General features: G+C 41.3%; 1 long non-coding RNA gene across 1 annotated transcript in view; it reads right to left on the reverse strand.

Moving 5' to 3' along the window:
* Positions 1–10,443: 10,443 nt before the first annotated feature.
* LOC110202178 (uncharacterized) overlaps positions 10,444–16,721 on the reverse strand; it is a 111,575-nt gene continuing 105,297 nt past the window's right edge. The window contains exon 6 of the long non-coding RNA XR_013483557.1: positions 10,444–10,859. This is a non-coding gene — a long non-coding RNA (uncharacterized LOC110202178). The remainder of the gene's footprint in view (positions 10,860–16,721) is intronic.

The raw sequence follows: 16,721 nt of genomic DNA on the forward strand, positions 1-16,721 counted from the left end.
AGGGCATATCCAAATATATTGAATGAAACACTTTGGGGTCAGCTAGGTGGTGCAGTGGATAGACTGCTGTGCCTTGGAGTCAGTCCTCCTGAGTTCAAATCTGGCCTCAGACACTGACTGGGTAACACTGGGCAAGTCACTTCACCCCGTTTGCCTCAGTTTACTCATCTGAAAAATGAGCTGGAGAAGGAAATGGCAAACCACTCCAGTATCTTTGCCAAGAAAACCCCAAATGGGGTCTTGAAGAATCAGACACCAGGCAAGTACAAATAATTCCAATTTTACATAAATTGTTTGCAAGAATAGGGAAGGAAGGGGTCTTGGACAGAAAAAAAAAAACAGAAAATGAAAACCAGAATAAAGAATATCAGATCTGGTAAGGACCTCAGAACAGACTCACAAATAGAAGGGGCATTAGACTACCATATTGGAGCCAAGAGTGATCTTGGAACATAAAATAGTAGATCTTGGAGGGCCTATAGAACCCATATTGTCCAAGTGTGCAGGGTGCTTAGAGCATGCATTGTCAGAGCAAGAAGGGACCTTTACAAATAGAATGTCGGGAGGGTCTCAGCTGGAAGATTTTAGAACATCTCATGGGAGGGCTCTTTGCAAACAGACTGTCAGCTACAAGGAACATTAGAACATAGAAAATCATAGCTTGTGTGTATGGGGAGGGGACTTTAAAAATATAAATGTGCATGCAGAATGTGCCAAGTGTACCAGCAGAAAAGAGTACACCCTGTCGATGTTCTATGCACAGAACAGTGTCTGAGTTGGGAGGGACCTTAAAACGCTGAATGTCAGAACAAAGACTGTCACACCTAGAAGGGACATTCTGTGACACAATGTCACAGACTAAAGGGATCTTAGAACAAGGCAGAGGTAGAGGGGAGGGGCATTAGGACACAGCATTACAGCTTTGAGAGACCTTCAAATAGAGACTGTCAGAACTGACAGGAACCTTACAGCATAGTCACAGCTGGAAGGGACCTTAGGACCTAGAATGTCAGAGCTGGAAGTGACCTTCAAATACCAAATATCAGAACTAGAAGAGGACTTAGAATATAATAAATCAGTGTCCCTGCTAGGATGGCTGCCCATAAAGGAGGCACACTGCCCAGCTTCCACATAACTATTGGAGCAAAACCTTCAATTTGCACGCAGATCAAAAAAGGATCAAGATATCCAATGAGAAGGTACAGTAGGTGACTTCTACACAAAACATGCACAAAGTCAGCCATCAGCAGCATCCCTACCCCCACCTGCCATCACACTCCATCTCTAGCAAGTGTAACCTGAGGGAGCCTTCCAACATCTAGGGACACGTGTAGACTGTAAGACTTGAACTGGAGGTGGAAAGAGTTCGGAAGGCTCTCTGGGGAAAGCAAAGCCCTAGGGTGTTTAGCCCCAGGGTGTGGACCTTGGAAGTCCACAGGAGCAACAGAGAGCTACAACCAGCACCACTACTCAGGGACAGCCCAAGGGCTCTGAGGTCCCTAACACTTGATGCTGAGGCACCAGAGATGGGCTCTGATGATCCAGAACTCCGAAGGTCAAAGATCCAAGTGGGTCCAGGAAGTGAAGGCCAGCACAGAAACCCAGGGAACCCCAAGGGAAGACCAGCTGAGGCCCACAAAAAACTGTGATAAGACTTAGGAAATCTGATCAATTCAGTGACCAACCATGATCGTAAAGGACCAGTGAGGCATTTTATGTGCTTCTGGACAGAGAGGTGGTGGATTCAGTACACAGGAGACATACTTTTTTGGGCATGGCTAGAGAATAACTTTGTTTTGCTTGGCTATTCATATTTGTTACAAGGTGGGGGGTGCTTTTATTTCCCTCAGTTAATTGGGGGAGGGGAGTGTTAGGAAGAAAGGGTATTGTAGCAAATAAAAATCTTCAAAATACTAGGCCCATTGTAATATATTTTTAAATGGACAGAAAAGAAGGAAGCACAGAAAAGCAGGACAGTTCTGAAAGTAACATGTAAAATTTATTCTATATTTTTTAAACAAATTTTAATTTTTTTGGTTACATTTTAAGTTCCAAACTGTCTTCCTCCCTCCCTACCCCACACTAAAGAGGGCCACCATTTCTCACACACACATACACACACACACCCATACTATGCATACTTCCAATTATCAGTTCTTTTTCTGGAGGTGTAGTGAGTCTTTCTTCATAGGTCCTTGGTAGTTAATTTGACTAGTTATAATACTCGGAATAACTCATTCACAGTTGTTCTTCAAACAGTATTGCTATTAGTGTATACAACATTCTCTTGGTTCTTCTCACTTCACTTTTCATTATTTCATGCAAGTCTGTCCGTGCTTTTTTCCAAAATCAACCTGCTCATCATTACTTACAGCACATTCTTACAGCATTGTATTCCACCACAATCATATACGACGACTTGTTCAGCCATTCCCCAATTGAGAGGCATCCCCTCAATTTCCACTTCTTTGCTACCACAAAGACAGCTGCTATAAATATTTTTGGACATAAAGACTCTTTTTCTTTTTCCCTGATCATCTTGGGAAATAGACCTAATAATGGTATTGCTGGGTGAAAGGGTATACACAGTTTTATAACTGGGCATAGTTCCAGATTGCTCTCCAAAATGGTTAGATCAGTTCACAGTCCCACCAACAGTATATTAGTGTTCCAATTTTTCTACATCCCCTCCAACATTTCTCATTTTCCCCTTCTATCATTTTAGCCAATCTGATAGGTATGAGATAATATCTCAAGGTTGTTTTAATTTTCATTTCTCTAAGAAATTATGATTTAGAGCATTTTTTTCATATAGCTATGTATAGTTTTTATTTCTTCATCCCAAAACTGCCTATTCATATCCTTTGACCATTTATCAATTAGGAGAATGACTCGTATTCTTATAAACTTGATAAAAATTCTTTATATATTTGAAACATGAGACCTTTTATCTGAAAAACTGTTTATAAAATCCCCACCACCAATTTCTGCTTTCCTTCTAATCTTGGCTACATTGGTTTTATTTGTACAAAACTTTTAATTTAAGGTAATCAAAATTATTCATTTTATATCTCATTATGTTCTCTATCTCTTGTTTACTCATAAATTCTTCTCCTATCTGTAAGTCTGATTGGTAATATATTCCATATTCTTCTAATTTTCTTATGATATCTCCCTTTATATCTAGGTCATGTATCCATTTTTTACCGTATCTTGGTAAGTGGTGTAATATATTGGTCTATGCTCAGTTTCTGCCAGGCTGCTTTCCAGTTTTCCCAACAACTTTATTTTTTTTTTATCAAATAATGAATTCTTATCCCAAAACCTTAAATCTTTACATTTGTCAAACACAGGGTTACTATAATCATTTATTACTGTGTGTTGTATTTCTACTCTGTTCCACTGATCCACCTTTCTATTTTTTATCCAGTACCAAATAGTTTTTGATAATTACTGTCTTATAGTTTACGATCTCTTCCTTTACATTTTTCATCAATTCATTTGATATCCTTGACTTTTTGTTCTTCCAAATGAATTTTAAAAATTATTTTCTCTAGCTCAATAAAATATTTTTTGGTAATTTAATTGGGAGTGCATTGAATAAGTAAATTAGTTTAGGTAGAATTGTCATTTTTGTTATATTGGTTCTGCCCACCCATGAACAATTAATATTTCTCCAGTTATTTAAATCTGACTTCATTTGTATAAAAAGTGTATTATAATTATGTTTGTGTAGTTCCTGGGTTTCTCTTGGCAGGTATACTTCCAGGCATTTTGTACTGTCTACAATTATTTTAAGTGGGATATCTCTTACTATCTCTTCTTTTGTTTTTTAGGCATTTGGGTTTAAGTGACTTGCCAAGGGTCACACAGCTAGTAACTGTCAAGTGTTTGGTCTGAGGCCAGATTTGAACTCAGTTCCTCCTTACTTCAGGGCCAGTGCTGTCTCCACTGTGCCCCTTACTATCTCTTCTTGCAGGGTTTTGTTGGTAATATATAGAAATGCTGGTGATTTACTTGGGTTTATTTTATATCTTGGTACTTTACTAAAATTATTCAGTTTCCATTAACTTTTTACTTGTCTCTCTAGGATTTTCCAAGATTATCATCATATTGTGTGCAAAAAGAGAGTTTTATTATATCATTACCCATTCTGATTCCTTCAATTTCTTTTTCTTCTCTTATTGCTATTGCTGGCATTTCTAATACAGTACTGAATAATATAGGTGATAATGGACATCCTTGTTTCACTCCTGATCTTATTAAGAAGGCTTCTAGCTTGTCCCCATTACAAATAATGCTTGCTGATGGTTTTAGATAGATGCTTCTTATCATTTTAAGGAAAAATCTATTTACACCTAGACTTTCAAGTGTTTTTAATAGGAATGAATGTTGTATTTGTTAAAAGCTTTTCCTACCTCTATTTATATAATCATGTGTTTTGTTAACTTTGTTATTGATAAAATCAATTGTGTTAATAGTTTCCATATATTAAACCATCCCAGCATTCCTGGTATAATGTTCTATACTTTTTTTTAAAAGCAAGTGGTGGGAAATGTAGTTTACAGTTTCATATATAATCCTCTTTTTGTATTGTGCTATATGTATAGAAATGCTTTTTTCTGTGTTTTAAGTTCTGAATAAAAAATAAAATAAAAAACAAAAAAACCCCATAGTATATAAGAGCTAGAAGGGATCTTAGAACACAAAAGCATCTTTTGGAACCAAGAGGGGCCAAAGAACTAGATTGTGCATAGAATGTGGCTTAGCCATGACAACACTCCTGGGCACACTTGGTTCACATTCTGTGGACATCCATAGGGAAAGATGATAAGAACAACTCAAATCTGTCTAGCACTGGAGGGTTTATGAATGTAAACAAAAACCTTGTGAGGTAGAAGGTACAAGTATTATAGTCCCCATTTTATAGATGAAGAGATGGAGTCAGCAGAGACTGAGGTTTAAGCTCCAGCTCAGATAGGAGCTGTGTTCCCTGTATGAGGGGGAGAAATAAGTAGCTCACATGTGTATAGTCCTTTAAAATACTTTAAAGTTAGCAAAGGGCTACCAACAAAATCCAACAGCAAAAGATAGAAAGAGAAATTCCATTTAAAGTCACTATAGACATTATAAAATATTTAGGAGTCTACCTGCTGAAAAAACCCCATAAACTATATGAACACAATTACAAACCACTTTTCACACAAAGTCAGATCTAAATAATTGGAAAAACATCAGTTGCTCATGGGTAGGCCAAGTTAATATAATAAAAATGACAATTCTATCTAAGCTAATTTGCTTATTCAGGGCCATACCAACCAAACTACCAAAAATTGCTGTATAGAGCTAGAAAAAATAATAAAAAGATTGATTTGGAATAACAAAGGTCCAGAATATCAAGGGAACTAATGAAAAGAAATGCAGGGGAAGGTGGCCTAGCCATGCTAGATCTTGTATTATAAACGAGCAATCATCAAAACTACTTGGTACTGGCTAAGAAACAGAGTGGTGGATCAGTGGAATAGGTTAGGAATAGAAGACACAGTAGTCAATGACTAAAATAATCTACTGTTTGATAAACCCAAAGATTCCAACTTCTGGGCTAAGAACTCACTATTTGACAAAAACTTTTGGGGAAAATGGAAAATAGCATGGCAGAAACTAGGCTTAGAACAACATCTTACACCACATACCAAAATAAAGTCAAAATGGGTACACAATTTAGAAATAAAGGCTGATACTATAAGTAAACTGGGAGAGCAAGGAATAGTTTACTTGTCAGATTTAGGGAGAGCAGAAGAATTTATGACCAAACGAGTTAGAAAACATTATGAAATGTAAAATGGATAATTTTGATTACATTAAATTGAAAAGTTTTTGCACAAACAAAGCCAATGCAACCAAGATTAGGAGGGAAGCAGAAAACCGGGAAAGAATTTTTATAACCAATGCTTCTGATAAGGGCCTTATTTTTAAAACATAGAGAACTAAGTCAAATTTATAAGAATACAAGTCATTCCCCAATTGATAAATGGTCAAAGGATATGAACAGGCAGTTTTCAGATGAAGAAATTAAAACTATCTATAGTCATATGAAAAAATGCTGAATGAAAATTAAAATGAAAAAATCATTACTGATTAGAGAAACACAAATAAAAACAGCTGTGAGGTGCCACATCACACCTATCATAGGCTGACATGACAAAACAGGAAAATGATAAATGTTGGAGAAGATGTGTGAAAATTGGAACACTAATGTATTGTTGGTGGAGTTGTGAAATGATCCAACCATTCTGGAGAGCAATTTGGAACTATGCCCAAAGGGCTATAAAAATGTGATACCCTTTGACCCAGCAATAGCATCCCTATGGCTGTAACCCAAAGAGATCATAAAAGTGGGGAAAGGACCTACATGTACAAAAAAATTATAGCAGCTCTTTCTGTGGTGGCAAAGACTTGGAAATTGAGAGGATGCCCATCAATTGGGGAATGGCTGAACAAGCTGTGGAATATGAATATGATGGAATACTATGTGCTATAAGAAATGATGAGCAAGCAGACTTCAGAAAAATCTGGAAAGACTTGTATGGACTGATGTTAAGTGAAGTGAGCAGAACCAGGAGATCATTGTACACAGTAACAGCCACGTTGTGCGATGACTAACTTTGATAGACAGCTCTGCTCAGCAATGTAAGGATCTAAGACATCTCCAAAAGTATCATGATGGAAAATGCTATCCATATCCAGAGAAAAAACTATGGAATTTGAATGTGGATGGAAGCATACTATTTGCTCTTTTTTCTTCTGTTTTGTTTTGTTTCTTCTTTTTTGTGGTTCCTCTTATGGGTTCTAATTCTTCTTTATAACATGACTAATGTGAAAATATGTTTAATAGGAATGTACATGTAGAGCTTATGTCAGATTTCATGCTGTGTTGGGGAGGGAAGTGAGGAGGGAGGGGGAAAATTTAAAACTCAAAAGATTTTGGAAGTGATTGTTGAAAACAAAAAATAAATTAGTTTATTTTAAAAAAATAGAAATAAAAATAAAATATGGGTCCATACCAATTTTTTTTTTTTGCAAAGGGCTCTACAGACCTTGTCTCACTGGAGCTTCACAGAAACCCACCAAGGTAGCTGCTATTGTATTATTAGCTTCATCTTACAAGTAAGGAAATTGCAGCCCAGAGAGGTTAAGGGACTTATCTATAGTCATACAGCTAGGAAGTTTCTGGGAAGAGATTCAGACCTCAGGTCCAGTGCACTTTCTGATTTCCCACACTGTCTCATGAATATCAAAGCTTGTCAACATACTGTCACTACAGTGGTAGGCCCCCTAAAGTTCAAAAGGAGCTGAGGCTGGTAAGAAAATTAATGATTTTTTTAAAAAAGTCTCCCTACTTCTACTATGCAGAGAGGAAGAACAACAAAGGCCAAGACCTCAGCCCAGGATAAATAGGATGGTGATAATTAATGTAAGATGGAGAGGTTACCCCTTGAGTTTTATTCCATTTTCTCTGCCCAGTGGCCTCTGGTCAGGAAAGCACAGAAGAAAAATGGTCTATAAGGGGCAGCAAAGAAAGCCAAGTGAGGGGATGGTAACAGAGTGCCCAGCTGCCCTTGATGAAGTCAAGTCACTTGTCCCAGGTGAACTATGTGTGACATTAGGCTGAGGGGAAGGGAGGGGAGGAAAGGGGAACGGAATAATGGGGGAGATGCCAAGGAAGGAAGAAGAGCCATGAGGCTGAGGCAGCAGGGACCCATACATAGTGGCCAGTTATTCTCCAGGGCAAACTTCACCCTTCTATACTGAAAGAACTGGCAGATGTGGTGGCTGAACAGCTAAGTGTCAGTGACATTTGAAAGTTTATGGAAATTAGGAGAGGTACCCCAAGACTGGAGAAGGCCAAAGGTCCTTCTGGTTTTCCCTAAAGGGGAGAGAATAGCATCTGCAAACTGTAAGTCATTGAGTGTGGCTCTGACTGCTGACAGAATTCCAGAACAGATGATGAAAGGGATGGCTGCATAAGATGTTGGTCTGAGCTGAATTTCTGCCCAAATGCTCAGAAAAGGCCCATGTGGGACAGTGACAGCTGGTGTTTAGAAGGCAGTCCTGCCTGTTTGCACCTGACTGGGCTTCTGTTGTAGGAAACTGGGGGCAGGGGCAGCTGGGGAGCCTGAGAGTTGGGAAGCAGAGTTTCAGGAGAGGCCTGGGGATGCTCACAGGCCCAGGATGCTGCAAGTCTTTATGATGAGCATCACCCAGGGGGCCTGGAGCATCTGAATGAGTCCAGGCAGCTAAGGGCAGGGTGCTTGTTAAGACAACAATAGGGATAGGGTGTGGATGTGTGATTGATGTGGGGGAAACTCCCAGAAGAGGAAAGTCCCTCTCTCAAATGTGATTGACCACTTCTCAGAAAATTTTCACTCTCAGAGAGTTCCCTAGAGCACTGGGAGTTTCAGTGCCTTGTTCAGGTTAATACAGACAGGCTGGGGCAGAGAGTTGAGGGATCAGCCCCCAAGGCTGCCTCCCAGTCATCCATCCCTGCCCTGAGGAGCTGGTGAGGGCAATGAACATGCTCTTCTAGCTGCATGAGAGGTGGCCATCTCAGAGGAGGGGCCCCACAGGTGAGCCCAAGGAAATGGGGAAGCAACCAAGCCCAGAGGCCATGCATCACCTGCATGATGATGCCCCTCTGTGCAATGCCCCTCCCCCAGGCAAGCCTTGGGGCTCATGCTCTTTACCCCAAATCCAACCTTCCTTTCTATTTAGGGCACCACTATCCTTCCAGTCACCAGGTTCACAGGATCACAGATCTGGAGCTAAAAGTGTCCTCAGCACCCATGTAGGCCAACCCCCTCATTTTACATTTGTGGGAACTGAGGCACAGGGAGGGGAGGTGGCTTGTCCAGTGTTACACTGGTGCCAGAGTCCAGATTCAAACTCAGGTCCTGTTACTGCCACTTCAACACTCTCTGACCCTCAGGGTCATCCTCAATTCTTTCTCCTTCCTCACACCCCCACCCTCAAATCCAACCTTCCTTCTTTCTGTTGAGGGCACCACTATCCTTCCAGTCACCAGGTTCACAGGATCACAGATCTGGAGCTAAAAGTGTCCTCAGCACCCATGTAGGCCTTCCCCTCTGCAAGATTTCAAACTACTTTCTACATGTTGTCTCATTTGATCCTTACCACAATTCTGAAAAGTAGGTGCTATTATTAACCTGACTTTACAGAAGAGGAAACTGAAGCTGAAAATTGTTGAGTGATTTGCACACCATCATTCAGTCAGTTAAAAGGATTTATTAGGCCAAGCACTGTGCTAAGCTAAAGAAAAGTGGGAGAAGAGGCTCTCTGCCCTTAAGTGCTCACATTTTAGTGCAAGAGACAAGATGCCAATTACTATGACCTTGAAAAATTTAGACATTGTAAGTGGAAGGTAATCACAGAGGAAAGATTAATGGTAAAGGGTGAACTGGGGAAGAAGGTGATATTTGAGCAGAGTTGAAGGAAGCCAGGAGGTGGAGATGAGGAAGGAGAACCTTCCACCTATGGAGGACATCCAGTGAAAAGGCATGAAGCTGGGACATGAGTATATGGAGGGCAGGGATATTTAAAGGTAGGAAGAGGTCAGGTTGTGAAGAGCTTTAAAGCCAAATGGAGGATTTTTCTGTTTCCTTGTGGAAGTGCTAGGGAGCCACTGGAGTACACTGAATGGAGGGGTGACATGTCCAGACCTGGACTTTATGAAAATCCCTTTGGGAGCTGAGTGGAGGATGGATTGGAGGGGGTAAGTACTTGACAAAGCACCCAAAAGACTACTGCAGCAGCCCAGGTGTGAGGTGACAAGGGCCTTCAGCAGAGGGGCAGCTGGGCATGGAGAGAAAGGGAAGTACAGAAGGGATGTGAAGGTAGAATCAACAGGACTGTGGCGACACACTGGACCGGGGGTGCATTTGAGTGAGGAGTTGGGAAGGACATGGAGGCTGCAAGCCTGGGTAACTGGGAGGACACAGGGACCCCCAACTGGGGAGGAGGAAATATGAGGTTTTATTTTAACATGCTAACTTTGAGATGTCTGTGGGGTATCCTTTTTGAGATGTCCAAAAGGCCATGAGTCATGGGAATATAGCAAATAGAGGAAAACTGGGGAGTTAGGGTCTGAGGAGTATCAGTATGTAGTTTGTAGTTCTCTAGCCTGGTCTGCCCACCTCAGATCCACACAGCTGTCACTCATTTCTGTTCCTGTTCCTTACCTAGTACACGGCTGAAAAGGTTCTGATTTCTAGATACTGGCTCTCCTGTCCCTTCAGGACTCTGGGTGATGAGTTGACATGACGGATATTCAGAAATGATAGGATCCTCACTTCTGGCCCTACCCTGCTTTCTGCACTGTTAGAAGAGGAAGAGAGAGAGGGAGATGCAAAGATGGGACACACTTAACAGTATTCAAAACAGCCAGTGTTTATTTATATCATTTACCTTCCAATTGGCATCTGCCTTCCCTCCCCTTCGTTTTCAGGAGCCTCATCCATCTTTGGTGTCCACCTGCCACTCAACTCTCACATGTGGCTTCAAGGAGCTGGAGTATGCGCATCAGCCACACCCAGCTGTCTCTGTAGATGAAGGTAACTGACAGGCCTCAAACCCATCAGTGAGTTAGGGGGATGTCTACCCCAAGTATGTGAAGACTTTCCCTGGGAATGGGCAGATGAAAACAACTTGTTCCAATGGCCATGCAGAAGGCTGACACAGGTGCCAGAGCTTGGTCAGACATGGAAGATGCCAAAGTCATCCACTGCATCCTGGGCCATCACTGGTCATCTTGACTTTTATCTTGTCACTGGACTTCGATGACTCTGGAAGAGAGAGTGAAGCTGACAACTTTGCGCAACTCTGCCTCAATTAAATCCGATTCACTTGCAAGTCAAGACATCACCCACTGATATCATTAGTCTTCTTTGAAACAAAGGATGAAAAACAACATATTGTTACCTATATTCTATGTCCAATTATATACAAAGAAAATCTAGCACCCACAAAATCATGGCTTACTGGGATTAATGGTGGTGAGTACAGAGATTTAGTAACAGGTTAGGATCCCTTTAGAGATGAAGGTGACACAAGGATACTTCATCAAGACCTGAAGGGCAATGCACATCTGTGTGAAAGGGAGGGAAGAGCAAAGGCTGATCCTATTTGGATTTCCAGCATACAAGATGCCCCTGTGTACACACACACGCACACACGTTTCTAAAAACCAAGATGTTGACGTGTTGCATACATGTCTCAAGACTAAATCAAAATGAGTCCTGGCAAGCTCTGACTGCCCCCTTCACATCATTGCTCTCAGAGGAGGACATGAAGGGTTGCACCAAGGTCTCTGGCCTCTCCCCTGACCTTACTCCATTTAAGGAGATCAAATTAGATTGGGGTGGGTCCTGGTCCCCAGACAAATCTCCCAGGGGACCAAAGGCCTTATGCCTCTATAATTATCCAGTGGCCACGTGGAAGAACTTGTTACTTGTTGGGACTTTTGAACCCTGGAACTCAAGTCATTCCCAGGGGTTCAAATCCATGAGATGCTAATCCACCAGTGAGATGGGCAGTAAGAGCAATTTGCACAAATGAGTATGAATTCTAGGAATTGATGTTGAACCAGCTTAATAGCTTTAATCGGCACCACCACTCCTATAACACTGCCCACATCCTAGCTTTCACAGTTGTCCAGATAACTGTCTCTAACACACTCTACTCCCCCAGTGTTGCCCCCACCTTAGTGGGTGGTACAGATCCCAGGGTAGGGGTGTGTGAAATAGATAGGTGTTGATACAGGAACTGCTGAATGCCAGAGTCCTCAGGCAAACCTCTCAGTTCAACAGTCCTATTGGGACATCATGGAAGGAAGTGGCACTTGGAGACTGACCACAGATTACCTCAGCCTGAAAAGAGGAGTTGACTTGGCTTTGGTGGTCTGTGACCATGTGACTATTAAAGAGACGTTGGTGGCCAACCTCAGAGACTGGTATGCAATGGTCGACCTGGTCAATGCATTCTTCTCAGACAGAGGACCAGGACTAGTTTGCCTTTAGTTGGCTAGACATGAAATACACCTTTTCTGGTCCTTTGACATGGCTACCTTAACAGCCCTGCAATTTACCATCAGTGGTAGCATGGACTCTGGATAAACTTAAGCTGCCTCTAAATGTAAGGGCAATCCATTATTCATATGACATCGTGTTAATAGGCCCTAATGAATAAACTGTTACTATGGCCCTTGATGTGTGAATTCATAAGTTAAGCCAAGATGGTTGGGCAACTAACCCAGACAAAATCTAAGGCCCCACTTGAGAAGGAAAATTTGGAGTGTCTGTAAGGAGGGGCTCAATGTGTTGGCTCCAAGTGGACTTCCCTATCTAAGTACTGGACATGCTCCTGGCTTTGAAGCTTCCACCAACAAAAAGTAAGGCACAGCAGCTAATTGGGTGTTTTGGATACCAAAAACAAAACATCACCTCTGTTATTGGTCAATCTTTTTTCAATTTTGTCCAACTCTTTGTGACCCTATTTGGGGATTTCTTGGCAAAGATATTGGACTGGTTTGCTGTTTCCTTCTCTAGCTCATTTTAGGAAACTGAGGCAATCAGGATTAAGTGACTTGCACAGGGACACACAGCTAGTGTCTGAGGCCAGATTTGAACTCAGAAAAAGGAGTCTTTCTGACTTCAGGCCCTGCACTCTCTCCAGTGTACCACCAAGCTGCCCATAAAACATTGCCTACCTAGGGATAATTCTGTGACCTTTAATGCCATGAAGGACCACTCTGCACATTTAGAGAGAGGCATAAAGAAGAAGGAAGTCCTGATGCTACAGAGACAGCAACCAAGCAGGTCCTACCCCTGGGCCTTCTGCTGGCTGTTATTAACACTGGACTACAAGTATCCATTAGTGACACGAATGTAGTTCGTAGTTTACAACAAGATGAGGCCAGAGTACACCAGCTATTAGGGTGCTGGACCCCAGCACTGCCTGGAACCATGCTAAACTATACTACATTTGAAAAATAGCTCCCTCCTTGCTCCTGGAGCTTAGTTGGAACTGAGAGGCTGACTGGAGCTCTCTAGCTAGAAATTCCAATCCTTCAGTGGGTGCTGACTAATGCCAAGTCCCACAAGGTAGGCAGAGACATAGAATCATCCATCATCAAATGGAAGTAATATATTCAGAGTTGAGCCAGACCAGGCCCAAGGGGAGTTAGCTGCCCACATGAGACTCTTGCTTAGCAATAGGCTGCCACAGAAGCTAGTCTTGGTGGGCCTCCAATGAAACCCCTTTTGCAAGCTAGGGCTCTTGGTTTGCAGAGCTCCCAGAAACAGGAGATGCCTGGTTCACAAATGGCACAGCCATGCTTAAATATGGCCAAACTCATTGGAATGCCACATCAATACAGTCAGCAGATAGGTCAGTTTACACTAATAATCAATTCACCTGTCTGAGGAACCTTACTGTAGAAAAGCATCTCCTTCAAGCTCACCAATTGGACATTTTATATAACTCATATCTTGGTCCACAAGAACAGACCCTTCCCAGAAAAGCTATACTGGAATGAACAAGCTAACCAGGATGATGCAGTCCAAATAGTTTCCATAGTAATGAGAAACCTATGCAGTAGTGAGGATGAGAGAAGCCTCCACATCACCCATGATAAATCAAGTCAGGCCCTCCCTCAGAAAGCGTGAAACTTGTCAACTCTGGTGTCACATACAAAATCCCCTGCCCCAGAAGACACCATGAGGAATGTGGCTAGTGCAGTCCTGGTCAACTGAATATATAGAGAGCCATGTCTACAACAAAAAGGCCACTGGTATATTCTGATGGCTCTGGATACCTATTTAGGGCATGGGGGTGGGGTGGGGTGGGGTCTGTTTCAACAATTATAGCACATACTGATGCTCAGTCCAGACAATGGCACAACTTTCACATCAGCAGCCACTCAGACATGAGCAAAACCATAACATATATCACATGTCTATTCCATGTCCCACCTCACTCACAAGTAGTAAGGACTGTGGAAAGATAGAACAGTCTGCTCAAGTAAGCCCTAAAGACACTGGACACCAAGCAAAGCCTGAAATGCTGGATCAACAGGCTTCCAAGAGCAGTCTTCACCCTCACCAATGCAATTCCAAGAAACCGATGGTCGCCCCTCACTTCTCTTCTTGTGAACCAAGTATCTGGGGATGGAGAAAGAGGTGAAAAACATATAAAGCCAATACTGGGACACATAGTCCAGAGAACAGATGTTTCTGATTGTATAAATTCACAACCAGATGCCCCTGTCTTTTCCCCACCAAAAGCACAGGAAAATGGAGATTGCACCTTCTTTATGTCAGGCCCTACACACACTGAGGCAAAAGCACCAATCTAGATACCATGAATCCTTCCAGTCACCTTATTACAATCACTCTTACAGTGTGGGTGTCCATAGTATTTTCTTTATCAAGAGTCATTAATTTTTTCCCCGAGCATCTAATATGTAACCAGGGGAACCTATAAGGAACAGACACTTTATTAAGACATCATACACTGCTTATTCCTCCACCCTCAGAGGTGAGTGGACCAGTATGGTGGAAAGATGCAGGGAGTGAGAGGTGGGCTCCCAAGTAGACAGTGGCTCAGGGGACAGGTGATACCTCGAAAATAATGAAAGGAGAGGAGATGCTCAGATTGGTGGGACAAGAAGTCACTGGAGTGGAACATCAGGGACAGATGAAGAATGCGGGATAGGGGGGCATGGGTGAGAGCCATGAGCCCAGTCTGCATCTCTTTCTCTGTTTCTGTTTCCTTACAAGTAACATGGATTGTACCTGACTACTGATGGGAACACCCCAGTTGCTATCATCTGCCTTCTGTTCTTCTTTTTACCTTGTTTTTTTTTAGAGTACTTTTTTTAATTGTTTTTTTAAATTTTATTAATTTATTTTGATTTATCAACAATCACTTCCATATGCCTTTGAGTTCAAAATATTTCTCCCCCTTCCTCCACCAGAGCACAACTGATATAGGCTATACATTTATATTCCTATTAAACATATTTTCACATTAGTGAAGTTGTAAATAAAAATTAAGACCAATAGGAGGAACCATCAGAAAGAGGAAACAAAACTCAACAGAAGAGAAAAAAAAGATAGTGATTCAACTTTCACAGTTATGATTACTATCTGTCTTTTTCTCTATCTTTTCCCCCCCATTTTTGCTTTTCTTTCTCCTTTCTCCTTTCCCCCCACTAGTGTTTTGCTTTTGACCACTGCCTCCTTCAGTCTCTCCTCCCTTCTATTTCCCTTTCCCTTTTCTTCCCCTTTGCCCTTACTGCTTCTTCCCTCCCTTCTATCCCCCTCCATTTTCTTTCCCCTTTTCCCTCCTACTGCCTATAGGGCAAGTTAGATTTCTATACCTAACTGATTATGTTATTCCCTTCTTGAGCCAAATCTGATGAGAGTAAGGTTCAAACAATGCTCACCCCCTCCCTTCTTTCCCTCTGCTGTAATAGGATTTTCTGTCTTTTCCTGTAATGTAATTTACCCTTGTCTGCCTCCTCCTTTCTCAGTACATTTTCTAAGATCAGACTAATCCACTTACTTGGATCCATTTAACCCACTTGATTAGATTTTTTTTTATCATTACATCAAAGTCAACTAATATCCACCCCCTTTATGTATACTCCTTTAACATGGTGTAATAACAATACAGTTCTCAAGAGTTGCAAGTGTCATCTTCCCTTGTAGGGATGTAAACAGTCCGCCCTTATTAACAACATTTTGTATCTTTCTGTCCCATTTACCTTTTTATGTCTTTCTTGAATCTTGTACTTGAAGATCAAATTTTTTGTTGAGCTCTGGTCTTTTTATCAGGAAGGTTTGGAAGTCCCCTATTTCATTGAATATCCATCTCCTCCCTTGAAAAATCATGCTCATTTTTGCAGGGTAGTTGATCCTTGGCTGCAATCCAAGCTCCTTTGCCTTATGGAATATCATGTTCCATGCCCTGTGGTCTTTTAATGTAGAAGCTGCAAGGTCCTGTGTAATCCTGACTGTGGTTCCATGATATTTAAATTGTTTCTTTCTGGCTGCTTGCAGCACCTTCTCTTTCATCTGGTAATTTTGGAATTTTGCTATTATATTCCTTGGCATCGTCAATCTCTTTCCGGTGGTGAGTGGTGTATTCTTTCTATGGTTATTTTACCTTCTGGTTCTAGGACTTCAGGGCAGTTTTCCTTTATGATTTCCTGAAAGATACTGTCCAGGCTCTTTTTTTTTCATGATTTTCAGGTAGTCCAATGATTTTTAAATTGTCTCTCCTGGATCAATTTTCCAGGTCGGTTCTTTTACCAATGAGGTATTTTATGTTTTCATCTATTTTTTCATTTTTTTGGTTTCTGTTTGACTGATTCTTGCTTTCTCATAGAGTCATTAGTTTCCATTTGTCCAATTCTAGTTTTTAACAGATTGTTTTCTTCTGTTAGTTTTTGTACTTCCTTCTTCAATTGGCCAATTGTATTTTTTAGGGATTTGTTTTCTTCAGTGTACTTTTTTCCAATTGGCCAATTGTATTTTTAAAGGACTCTTCTATCTCTTTCATTAGACTTTTAAAATCCTTCTTGAGCTCTTCTAAAAAGGCTTTTTGGGCTTCAGACCAGTTCATACTCCCTTTTGATGTTGCAG

This window comes from Phascolarctos cinereus, unplaced genomic scaffold, assembly GCF_003287225.1.
Source record: "Phascolarctos cinereus isolate Bilbo 61053 unplaced genomic scaffold, phaCin_HiC Scaffold_8;HRSCAF=390, whole genome shotgun sequence".
Classification (NCBI taxonomy): Eukaryota; Metazoa; Chordata; class Mammalia; order Diprotodontia; family Phascolarctidae; genus Phascolarctos; species Phascolarctos cinereus.